The sequence below is a fragment of the Tursiops truncatus genome, chromosome 17 (genome assembly GCF_011762595.2).
Source record: "Tursiops truncatus isolate mTurTru1 chromosome 17, mTurTru1.mat.Y, whole genome shotgun sequence".
Taxonomy (NCBI): Eukaryota; Metazoa; Chordata; class Mammalia; order Artiodactyla; family Delphinidae; genus Tursiops; species Tursiops truncatus.
Window position 1 is genome coordinate 58,248,892 of NC_047050.1, and position 12,631 is coordinate 58,261,522.

General features: G+C 44.3%; 1 protein-coding gene across 3 annotated transcripts in view; it reads right to left on the reverse strand.

The window, feature by feature from the left end:
• SAMD12 (sterile alpha motif domain containing 12) overlaps positions 1-12,631 on the reverse strand; it is a 416,177-nt gene that overhangs the window by 54,192 nt on the left and 349,354 nt on the right. The window lies entirely within an intron of this gene.

Sequence of the window (12,631 nt, forward strand, 5' to 3'; positions counted from 1 at the left end):
ACACTATCATTTGTATGAATTACAAATATTCACACTCAAAACAATAGTATATATTAATTATATGTCGAACGTGCTGCAATTTTTGCTTAAGTGGGTGGGGATAGAAAATGAAATTGAAAAAAAAAAAAGGAGAAGAAAACCCCACAAGTGTCCCTTGAAAGAACTGAAAAAATTGTGTGCCACGAGCTAAGCAGTACAGTTAGCTCAACCCTGTGCAGCTGAGTCCAGAAAGAAAACCTGCAAGCCCAAACTCTGATTCAGTTTTGTAAAAACTATATATCCAGATGTACATATATGCCTAAAAGATCAAAAGCATTTGCAATGAAATTTTATAGTGGTTATTGCTGGGTGCTGGAATGGGACATGACTTTTATTTTCTTCTTTTGCTTATCTGTATATTCTAGCCTTTCTAGACAATGGACATATACTCCTTTTGGACAAAGGAAAGCAACTTTACTGAAAAGTCCTAAAGACACGTGTCATGTTTGCCTAGCTTAGTAACCTGTACACATGCCCACGGTGTGGAGCTTTGAAGTCTTGTGTCCCTGAAAGATGACCTGCAGTTCTTGTTTCCGGTTGTGCTTCTCATGAAAACAGAGAGGGGTAAAACTTTAAAGAGCTGAGCACTTGGCAGTCGTATTTACCAAGAGAAAGAATTCTGCATGGAGACAGAGAGAGAACAGCACATTGGGCAGTGATTTTCTTTCACTGGCTCCCCAAGAAACTCAAGCATATACGGTTAAAAATATTGTCTCTAAGAGCTACTGGATTTTTCCCCCTGTTAGAAATCCATCAGCAAGGAACACATAAAATATCTGCCCTCCTCCCATTCAGGTATCAAATGAAGCTACTGACTTTTTTTTTTTTTTTTTTTTTTTTTGCGGTACGCGGGCCTCTCACTGTTGTGGCCTCTCCGTTGCGGAGCACAAGCTCCGGACGCGCAGGCTCAGCGGCCACGGCTCACGGGCCCAGCCACTCAGCGGCATGTGGGATCTTCCCGGACTGGGGAATGAACCCGCGTCCCCTGCATCGGCAGGCGGACTCTCAACCACTGCGCCACCAGGGAAGCCCTGCCTTTTGTTTTTAATCACTGGGATTTGAGAACATTTGCAGTCCTTTCCATGGGGTGGCCCTTTCTGTACATTTTTCAGGGAAAAAAATCCATTCACACTTACATATAAGATGAATGTGTTATTAATAATGATTATTGACAGCAGGCATTAGAATTCCTCTGAGGGAGGGAACAAATCTTGTTTGATAGAAATCGTTGATGAGCTCTACAGGGTAGAAGCAGACTAGTAGTTAAAACCACAAAAGTTGGTGATAAAATACCCTGAAGGAGATAGTGAGAGAAATTCTGTTTTGTTCCACAAAGTGTAGCAAAAACTCGGAAAGGAGAAAAGAAAATATACAGAAAGGAGCCAAGAGGAGGTATAAAGGTCTGAAGAAATAACCAGATAATAGCCTGGCATGGGGTTTTATAAACAGGGACGTCCATTGATAAATCTGAAGCTGTCTGAGGTCTACGAAGAACTTCTCTTCCCTGCCTCACATTTTAGGTAAGGTTTACTTCTGGAAATAGGAGATGAGGCTGAGTTTTATATCAGGGAGGCCGCACGTGAGGAAGCACGAGCCCAAAGTTCGAAGCACCCCAAGGACACTTGAAACTCCTTGGACTCCACAGCTGTCCCGACTTTCACACCCACCCGAGCTGGATCTTCAGAGTGACCACAGATGGCAAGCTGTTTATCTTCTGCTTCACCAGGAAAACAAACCCAGGGCATGCCAAAGTAGGAAGACAACTTCCTTTGGGGGGAACTGGACTAGTTACCAAAGATTACTAAGGAGTCTGAAGTTTCTGCTCTTAGACACTGTGAGGCCAGAGGAGCTTTCAGTAGAGCTTCTCCAGTAACAGGGAGCAGCTTTAATTGCCTGGATCCCCTGTAGATTATTATTATAGAGCTTAAAATACTAGGCACAGCAATAATGCACTCGGGATGCTAAGGGAGAGGGGGAAAATGACATCTACTGTCCCAGCCACGTTACATAGCTCATTTATTTAACCCTTATTATGATCCTGGGAGGTGAGTAGTATTATTCCCTCACTTTACACAGGAGGGAGCTGAGCTCAGAGAGGTGAAATCACTTGCCCAACATTTCACAGAGTTGAGAAGTGATGGGACCAGGATTTGACCCCGACCTGTTTGCAAAGTCTAGTCTCTCTACTCTGTTATCCCTTCTTCGGAAGGAATAATCAAAAGATATACAGCAGCTGCCTTCTGGGAATACTTAATAAAAAAGGACTGACTGACAAACCATTCTCTTTTGATGTTTCCATCATTTCTGGTGATATGTTCGTGCACTTATCACAGAATCTTCAACTTGTAAGGGAAGCCTCAGAGAGCCTCTAAACAGGGAGATCTTTTTGGGATTGGGGTGGGTGTGAGTGGGGTTTAAGCTGAATTTTGATTGAGAAAAAAATAACCCAGGCTAAGGGCAGTGGGAATCCACTTTAGGCAGAAGAATTCACACAGGGGAAGGGTGAGAAGTGGCTGGAGGAGGCAGTCAGTGTGGAGGAGGAATCTGCAGAGCTAAAGAAGGGAGCACGGACAAAGGTGGGCATGGCTATACATGTGTTTTCACTTCCAGGAAGGCTCAGTTCCCTTCAGCTAAGCAAGTGTGTATTCCTCATCTGCTCTGCATGTATCAAGCACTGTGCTACATGCTGGGGACCCAAAGATGAATATGGTAAGGGGTGCATGACCAGTAGGCGCTTGGTCTAATCGGAAAGTAGAGTGGATATTGTTGGTGGCCTCCACAGTATCCTTCATCCCTTCCCCCTTCCCACAAGGACATGAACTTTCCAGTCTTGGAGTCTCAGCCAGGTATCACATTCCCGTCTCCTTTGTACTCATGATTGGTTTAGGGATGGCACCAGCCTTTCACTGATTCAATCAGAGAAAGCTCAGAGCTTTTGTCTTCTCATGAGGGGAAGAGAAATTCTTTCTTCCAATCTGGATATCAATGGGGAAACTTGTACTAGGAATTGTGGCAATCATTCTGATACCACGAGGGATTAGTCTGAAGGAAAAGCCAGGATGATATGGTCAAGAGAAACAGAAAAGTGAAGCCCAATGATCCCATGAACCTCTGGATCAAACTCTACCTGAAAGCTGTATACCTCTTTTCATTTATGTGAACCAACATAATCCAGTCTGAGTTGGATTTTCTGTAACATGCAGTAAAAACAATCATTTAAGGAGATATAAAAATAGATCATTCCAACATCAAATGGTGAGTGATATAATAAAAATATAAACGGAGTGATGTGGGATTTTAGTGGAGAGGCAGTGACCCCAACTCTGGGATACAGGGAAGGATTTCTAAGGAAATGATAATTTAACTGAGCCTTGAAGGACGAACTAGAATTAGATGGGGAAGGAGTTTCAGGTAGAGGGGACAGCATGAGAACAGGCACAAAGGTACAAATTACATGATGCTTGGGGGGGAACTTCAAACAGTTTGGTATTACTAGATGATAAAGTGCAAAGCTTGTCTGGCTGGCAGTGTGACTGGGGAGAACTTTGGGTTTCACTCAGTAGGTGAAAAGGAGACAAGGTTTTAGGAAGGGGAGTGTTGTGTCCAGATTTACATGTGGCTATAAAGTGGAGGATACAATTTAAGGAGGCAGGGAACTCGGTTAGGGGGGATTAATTCATTCACATTCACTCACTATGCCAAATGGTGGTAGGCACTCACATAAAATGAACAATAATCATGGAAAACATAGTCCCTGTCTTTCAGGAACTTACTGTTGGTTGAAATTATTACAGAAATTCAGGTAAGAGATGGTAGGAGGCCGAAGGGGACAGTGTTTCTGGAGATGGATACGGACATTTCACCAGTGGAAGACATGAAATTTATATCCAGTGGGAACTGTGCTTACCCTAAATATGGCCTAACTTCAAAGGATTAATTGTTTTCCTACACGGAAAGCTATTATTCCACTTTTGTTCATAATACAGGAATCACATGGTGTGAGTTCTACAGTAAATATTTCTATCTTGATTATTCCACATGGAATCCTGTTCTTACTCTTGGCTAAGCTTGTATGAACCTTGGCTCCGACTATGAAGAAATGAAAGAACGTGTTAGCCCAGGATCAGACTGGCGGCCAATACTGATGGGCTGGTGGTTGCTGCCAGAGGGTGGTGTTGAGAAGAATGATGGCTCAGATTGATTTTTGATGTCTGCCCTGGGCAAGGGCAGGACCTGATGGCAATCATGACTGTTTATTTGCTAATCTGGCCTTACTTAGCACACTCTTTGTTTTGGCTACTATTTGATAAAATGATTAGTGAGTAGGTGACTTTTTTTTTAAACATGAGAAGGTGTACACCCTCTTCTAAAAAGTTAAGTGCAGCACATGTAAGCCAATTAAAATATGATTGGTGCTGAATGACAAAAAGCCCCAGAAAGCTGTCTATTAAAACACTCTTTTAAATTAATATCTACTTCTCCTTAAAATACTCAGCTCACTAAAACAAATCCATTTTAAGATAAATACAGCTATAAGTACCTCTTTATTCATGAGAATCTCTTCATGCTCAAGGATCATCTGCTGAATGGAATTGCCCCTGTTGTCAAAATACTACTTGAACTGACAATTATTTCATTTTCTTAAATAAAAAGGAATAGATAGGTATATATGTATATACACACACACATAATTTCCTTCCGTTGCAGTTCCTATTCTCATAAATCACTTTAGATACTCTATACAATAGGACCTTGTGAAAGATTTTGTATTTTAGAAATTAAGAAAGATAATTCAAATAAGCGTAGCCTCTCCCTAACAAAAGACATGCAGTAATTCCAAGATTTCTTTTTTTTTTTTTGGTCACGTGGGGTCTTCGTTGCTGTGCGCGGGCTTTCTCTAGTTGCGGCGAGAGGGGCTACTCGTCGTTGCGAGGTGCGGGCTTCAGTCGTTGCAGCTCAGTAATTGTGGCGCACGAGCTTAGTTGCTCCATGGCATGTGGGATCTTCCTGGACCAGGATCGAACCCATGTCCCCTGCACTGGGAGGCAGATTCTTAACCGCTGCACCACCAGGGATTTCTGTGTATTGTCTGTAAGATACTAGGTTCCCTTTGCTCTTACCTTAAGCAGCAGCTTAGTCCCTTAGAATGATCTGAGATGAAGTGTAGACTTTCAATAGGATTATTTTTCAAGCATACCATGAACTTCTGATGGAGTCACGGGTAGAAGGCATTAGAGGCATGGCGTGCTGTGGGTCTCATCATTAACTGGGTGACTGGGGGCAGGCAGTGGTCTCTAGGTGATGAGGGTGATTCCTCACTCCAGGTTTGGGGAGGAGGGGCTTGATGGAGGATAAGCTGAGCAAATCTCCTCCAGTCTCTTAACTGAGGCTGAGTTCCGGGCCTTTGGAACAGGAGGGACAGCCAGTCTGGCTGACTAGGAACTCCCTGGATCACACGAGGAGGGCGCTGTGTGTGGCTGGGCGGAGCACTCCAGAGCGAGCCAGCACACGACCCAACTGTCTGACCCCTGGGACTTAGAGTAAGGAGGCTGAGGGAAGGCGGAAATAGCATGGAGATGGCATGCACTGTGTTCGAATCCTGGATCATCAAATATTGCCTTAAGCAAGTTATTAAACTCTTCTGAGACTCCCTTCCCTCACATTTAGAATGGGAAAAATCAGAGGGTTACATAAGGATGAAATAGAATATTTTATATCAAGTGCCTGAAACAGTATTTCCCATGCAGTGGGCACTCAATCAACGAGAACAAGCTAAGCTTGTTCAGTTTGGTGAATACCGCCCCCCCCCCCCCGCCCCCCACCGCCAAATATCCCAAGGCTTAGAGCACATAAAACAAAGAGTTCAAAAGTCAATCAACTGTTTTTTTCCTGCCAAGCTGGGCCAAGTTCTAGAGAGTCAAAGACAGGGTCTGTCCTCCCCAGCCCTATAATATTTACCATGTGCCAAGTACTGATTTAAGGACTTCTCACTCAATCCTCACAACCCTATTATTATGGCCACCGTTTAAAATGCATAAAACTTAAGATTCACAGAGGTTGAGTAACTTGTCTGAGATTGCAGAGCTTAACCCTATGGTAGAACTGCCTCTTCTTACAGTTGCTGTCACAGATAAATGCATAGGGTCTGACTGAGCCAGGTGCAGGCTGGAGTGGTCAGGTGGTGGTGGCTCAGTGGCAGAAATCAGGAAAGGCTTCATGGAGGATGTGATCTAGGATTATTCTTTAAATCCTTTGAGTTTGGTCTTAAAATTATACCCGATTCAGGTGCATTTTGCAGTAGTGGTTAAGAAGCTGGGCAGCCACATATAACACAGAGAGGCACCAGGTGTTGTGAATGACAGCAGGGTCCCCGCTGCTGCAATCAGGGCATCAAAACTAGCCCTTCTTTGGTTATAAATAAGGTGATTATCTGACTTGAAACGAGGTGGCAGAAGTAATCTTGCACCTGAAGGCTTCTTGCCTGTCAAGTGTTCGCTAGATCATTGTACCCCCCGCCCCCCTTCTCTGTGAGCACTGAAAACCTTTTGCTTTTTGGTTACTCCTGCTTTAGAAGTTCTATCCCCAACTACTTTCTTGGAATGGAAATTTAATCTTCAAAACTGTTCTGCACTGCTGGCCCCGGAATTAAAAGCAAGCACCTTCAATGGAGAAATTAAATTTATTTGATATACCTGTACATGTATAAAATTGGATCCAGCATCCATTTGGTTTGCAGGCTCACAAAAAGTGCTTTAGGCTATACTCTGAACTTAATACCTAATTCGCAGCTGAAAGGGGGCCGACCTCAAAGACCTTGTCTCCCACTGATCTCCAGCAAGGTGATCATTAGCTGCGAGCGGGCATCATTTTCTGGTAGGGCTTCTCCCTATGTGTGCGGTGTAATCCACAGCCAAGGAGCCTTCCTTGGGGAACTAAATATTCAGTTGACTGAATTTTCATTAAAAAAAAAAAAAAAGAAAGCGATACCTGGGGGAAAGATACTTCCATTATAAATATCTATATTTCATTTTACACTCTTCTTTCTGAAGCTTCTGGTCAGGCTCTGCCTGGGCGTGGCAGAGGGCAGACCTGAGGTTTGCATTTCCATACATCTTGGCTTTAAGAGGAGGCTGAGTACAATAAGGTTTGTCCTTTTCAGTCCTCTCCATGTTCCGCAATTTAGCTGCTACGGAAACTGTCATTGTATTTTCCTCCCTAAGTTCATTGAGGACATTTATGTATCTACTAATGAAGACTGGGGGAAATGAACAGCGAACGGGGTCGGGCTGGTGGCTGGGTGGTTTGTGCTGATTCTTGGAGGACCAGGATGGAGACAGGAGTTCCATCTGATGACCTGGTCTGATTCCCTCCTGTTACAAATACGGCCTCCCCCGACGTTCCACAAAGGCTGGCTGGCTTGTGCAAGGTCCCACAGCTTGCTATGGGCAGAGCTAGGAGTCACCTGTCTTTTCTCTTTGCCCAGGGCCATGTTCCTCTACCTGGACCAGCCGTCATCCAATGTCCGTGTCCAGTCCAGCACCCTTCTCGCTGCCTCTGTTGGTTCTTTCTGCACCTTCTCTGTTTTGCTCTCTTGATTTTCTCATGTTTCTTTCTTCTTCCCTCCCTCCTTTCTTGAACTTTTTTTTTCTTTCACTTTCCCCTCTTTTCTCTACCTTCCTCCTTCTTCAACACCCTCTCCCTCTCCCTCCCCCATCCTGCCCTTCCTTCCTTTACCAAATGCTGACTGACTGCTTAAAGTGGGTTAGCGCGGGCTTCCCTGGTGGCGCAGTGGTTGAGAGTCCGCCTGCCGATGCAGGGGACACGGGTTTGTGCCCCGGTCCGGAAGGATCCCACATGCCGCGGAGCGGCTGGGCCCGTGAGCCATGGCCGCTGAGCCTGCGCGTCCAGAGCCTGTGCTCCGCAACGGGAGAGGCCACAACAGTGAGAGGCCCGCGTACCGCAAAAAAAAAAAAAAAAAGGGGGTTAGCGACTGGACGGGGCACGGGGAACACACTGGTAGCCCAAGCAGCCCCATCCCCCATGGAGCTGGAATCTGAGCCTTCAGAGGCACAAGGCATGTCCCGGCTTTACCCTCTGTGGGACCCTGGCTGTTCTGCTCCCCACAGGAGTCCTGGGCCTGTGGGAATTCCTGCAGAATGTGGCAACGGGGTGAGGAGAGTGTGGCAGCGCTGTTGAGAAGTGAAGAGGGATGCCATGCAGTGAGAAGCTGAGCACAGGCATGTCATGGGCAACTTTGATGGGGGACAGCTGGCAGCCACTGGAGAGGTAAGAGAGCCCCTGGCCACTGTAGTTGCTTTGGTGAGAGATGGAACACTGCCTGGACATTTCTTTGTGAACCAACTACGGATCACACACATCCAAACATACCCAATCTTTTGTCCAAACTAAGTAGAGTTGGGTGTGGTTGGTACTTCAGTGAAGTGAAGTGCCTTGTGGAAAGGCAGAGAGCTATGAGCTCTCCCTCTCCATGGCTGTACAATCCCGGGCAAGCCACGTGTGACAGTTAATCTTATATGTCAATTTGATAGGGTCACACGAGGTACCCAGATACTTGATTAAGCTCTATTTCTGGGTGTGTCGGGGAGGGCGTTTCTGGATGAGATGAACGTTTGAATCAGTGGGCTGAGTAAAGCAGACTGCCCTCCCCGGTGTGGGTGGGCCCCAGCTAATCTATCAAAGGCCTGAGTGAGAAAGAATCCTCTCTCTCTCAGACTGTCTTTGAGCTGGGACATCGGGCTTCTCCTGCTTTTGGACTCCAGCCTTGGACTGAATCAGCTCTCACGGTTCTCAGCCTTTTGGACTGAGACTGGAACTATACCATCGGCTCTCCTGTGCCTGCAGTTTGCAGACAACAGATCTTGAACTTCTCAGCCTCCATAATTGTGTGGCTCAGTTCCTTACAGTTTGTATGTATGTACATGTACCCATCCACCCATGATCTGTTTTTCTCTCTCTTTTTTCCTATGGGTTCTGTTTCTCTGTTTTTCTAGAGAACCCAGACTAACACATCCTATTTCTAAGTTCTGAGTTACAGAGCTCAGTTTGCTCAATGCCAAAATGGGAACAGTGGCAAGACATATTTTGTACCACTTCTGTGCAAAAGGTTAAATAAATTTTCTACAGTAAACTACAAACTATCATGTTCTGCATTATCATTTTTAAATAGAATGTCCTACTTGTTTTTGTATTTATGAAGACATATCTTTGTATCTTATGGCCTAGCAAGTTGCCTTGTAAACAGTTGGTCCCCAATTTGTCTTTGGCAGCCTTGCTGGTGACAGCAGGTATTTGGGGAAGTTTATGTTCCTGATGTCACTGCTGCTGAGACGAGAACATGTAATAGTGACGTATTCTCTGTGCCTCACATAATCCCTGACATTTAGCATGTGTTCAGTTAGTTAATGAACAAATGAGTTAACCAACTAACCTATCCCACAACCAAGGCCAGGCCCCAGAAAAGGAAGATAAACTGACCAATGTATATAACACTAATAGGCAACAGAGAGGTGATTCACATGAAATCAAAACCCATTTATACTTAATTCCAAAATATTTATCAAGTATCTGCTATGCACCAAGAATAAACTGTTCAGAATGGGAAATAAAATATTTGGGCTTATAGTTTATAACTATCCTTTCCGTTAAAAAGTTCTTACATTTCAATCCTGTTGAAAGGTTCTACTGTATCCAAGAAAATTGTCTCAAACACTTTTTAGAAATAGGTGAAGTTTAAACGACAATGACAGCCACCACCATCATAACAATAATAACGCTTAAACCATGGTCTCCTGCAAATGAAACAGATTCCATCTGTGGGAAAACTGGCCACACCCGTTGTGGATAAACGATGAAAGATGTAGAGGAGGCTGGTGGGAATGGGGGCCAGAAACCACTCATTTGAGAATATAACTTAAGTTTTAAAAAATCTTTCTAGAGTCAATCCCCTATATGTCAAGTATTAGGTTGCTGTGAATATTTCCACCCTGGGGTCTTTCGGGCCAGGATTGACAGGATGGTGAAGAACAGCTGCAGAAATGGCAGTGAGGTGACACTCAATCTTTCCAGTAGCCATTATTAGTGCTAGTGCTATAGCCTCCTTGTTGGAAACAAGAAAGTTCCAGAGATTATGATTCATGCTGCATGGAAGAGGCAGTGAGCTGTGTTGGAAGGGATTTAAGTAATACCCCCTATGTCATCATCCGCCTTGCCACACCAGGCTCTTTGGAGACAACAATTAATAACACGTATCTAAACTGTTTCCATTCCCTCTGTCCTGAGGGCTTGCTCCTTCCTCCCTCTCCCCGCCCCATTTCTTCCCATGACAAATGAGTCACCAGAGTCCCTCTGCTTCCTACATGCTCACACCACATGACAAGCCTTTCAAACACACCGGTGCCCACTGCAGAGCCTTGCTGTTCCTCAAACTGTCCAGCACACAGCTCAGGACTTGTCTTTCCTGAGTCTCCTTGGCCTGTGTTTTTCCATCTTTCTAGGGCTCCTCTCATGCTCTGAGATCTGCCCTTTGTTCCTCTCCCAAATTGATTTCAGAGGCTGTCATTGACAATGGATGGCTAGTTTCCCCTGTACTTGCGCATCCCCTCCCCCAAACTGATATCTCCTGGGGATGGTCCTAGGGACCAGGTAGCTCTATGCCTTCCATTAGGTTTCTCAAATTTCTTCCCAATGCCTTTCCAAACATTTTCTCAATCCTAATTATCAGGATGTGGCTCAATCTGGTTGAGTCCAACGATGCCTTTGGAATCTTGACACCCGCAAAAAAACGTTAAATTAGTAAGCTCACAGAATCACCTTCAAATTGATCGCTTAAACTCATCAATGTGATGAAACCAATACAGATGGGGGAATAGGCTTCAGAAGGAGGAAAAACCAAATACACCTGAATCTTTAAAGAGACAGGTGTGTGCCATCTCCTTTATTTCTCATTTTCCTAAGAATTATAATTTGTGCTCCATTCCCATGGTTAAAAAAAAATAAAAAAAAGATTTCCAAAAAGAGAAAAAAATAATAAAATGAAGTTACCCTAAATCTTATCTTCCAGAAAAAGCTATTTTTAACCATTGAAGACCAATTCTTTCAGAATTTTTCTGGATATAGCAGATACAAGATAAATAAGTAACTGTACACATACACATATATTTACTTATTATATACAGAACTTATTCTTCATAACTAGTGTACACATATGTGGTTACAGGTTATAAATGAGTTATATTTTAACAACTTTTCACATTTGCTATGAGAAGATATTTCCTCAATGAAACTATTCCTGGTGTTCTGTTTTCTAGGCTAGACCTCAAAAGTTAATTTATCCTATGAAGCATAAGAACTTTAGAATAAAATGGACAAAACAGAAAACCTGTTTTCCAATTTTAGTTTTGCCACTCCCAAATAGGGTCTTGTGACAGGTCAAGTTTCAGGCCAAAGTGTGCAAGACTAATAGGTATGAAGCCCCCATCTCCCCATCTTTAAAATAAAGACAATAATTCAGATCTCAAAGGCTTGTAAAAATTCTCCCAAATCACCTATATGAAGATGGCCAGCCCCTCATTATCCCATCTTTAAAATAAAAATACTAATTCAATATCCCAAAGACTTGTAAAAATTCTCTTAAATCACATACATAGAAGTGACCCGTGCCTATCAAGTACTCAATAAATAATTACAAAATGTGCAGCAGGACCTCCTTAACTCAATATATTTGCATAAGAGATGCTCTTTTCAGCCCCAGAACCTACTGCCCAATGAATCTTTTAGGATGCTTTGGATTCAAGCAGAATGCAGGAATTCAACCCAGAATTCTGCAATGGCCTGGCTCCCACCTTTGTCTAAGTCCCTTCATCCCTCATTTCCTAACAGGTCACTAATGCTGAGCCCTGCCTGAGCTGAACTCATCTCACACCACCCTCCTGCGTGCTCAGACTCCAGACACACCGGCCTCAAGAAACGACTGCAGATCCTGTGCAGTCACCTCATTCGAAAAGGCCCTTTGCTGCTCTTCGTTGTGAATGTAGCCAAAACAAAGCTAAGTACCCACCATGTTCCAAAGTCACCCATGTAATTCCTGCTCTGTTCTGGGGAGGCTAAATGCCAGAGAAGTGATATCGTTCACCCAGAGCAGCCCATCACTTAACCAGGTGCCTTCTGCTAGAAAGATGGCCGAAAGTCACCATAATAAAAAGAACCAGGGCTTCCCTGGTGGCACAGTGCTTAAGAATCCGTCTGCCAACGCAGGGACCTCAGGTTCGAGCCCTGGTGCTGGAAGATCCCACATGCTGTGGAGCAACTAAGCCTGTTCACCACAACTACCAAGCCTGTGCTCTAGAGCCCGCGAGCCACAACTACTGAGCCCGTGTGCCACAACTACTGAGGCCCGCACGCCTAGAGCCCATGCTCTGCAACAAGAGAAGCCACCGCAATGAGAAGGCCGCGCACTGCAACGAAGAGGAGCCCCTGCTCCCTGCAACTAGAGAAAGCCCGTGTGCAGGAATGAAGACCCAACGCGGCCAAAAATAAATTTATTAAAAAAAAAAAAAGAACCATTAACCCAGCC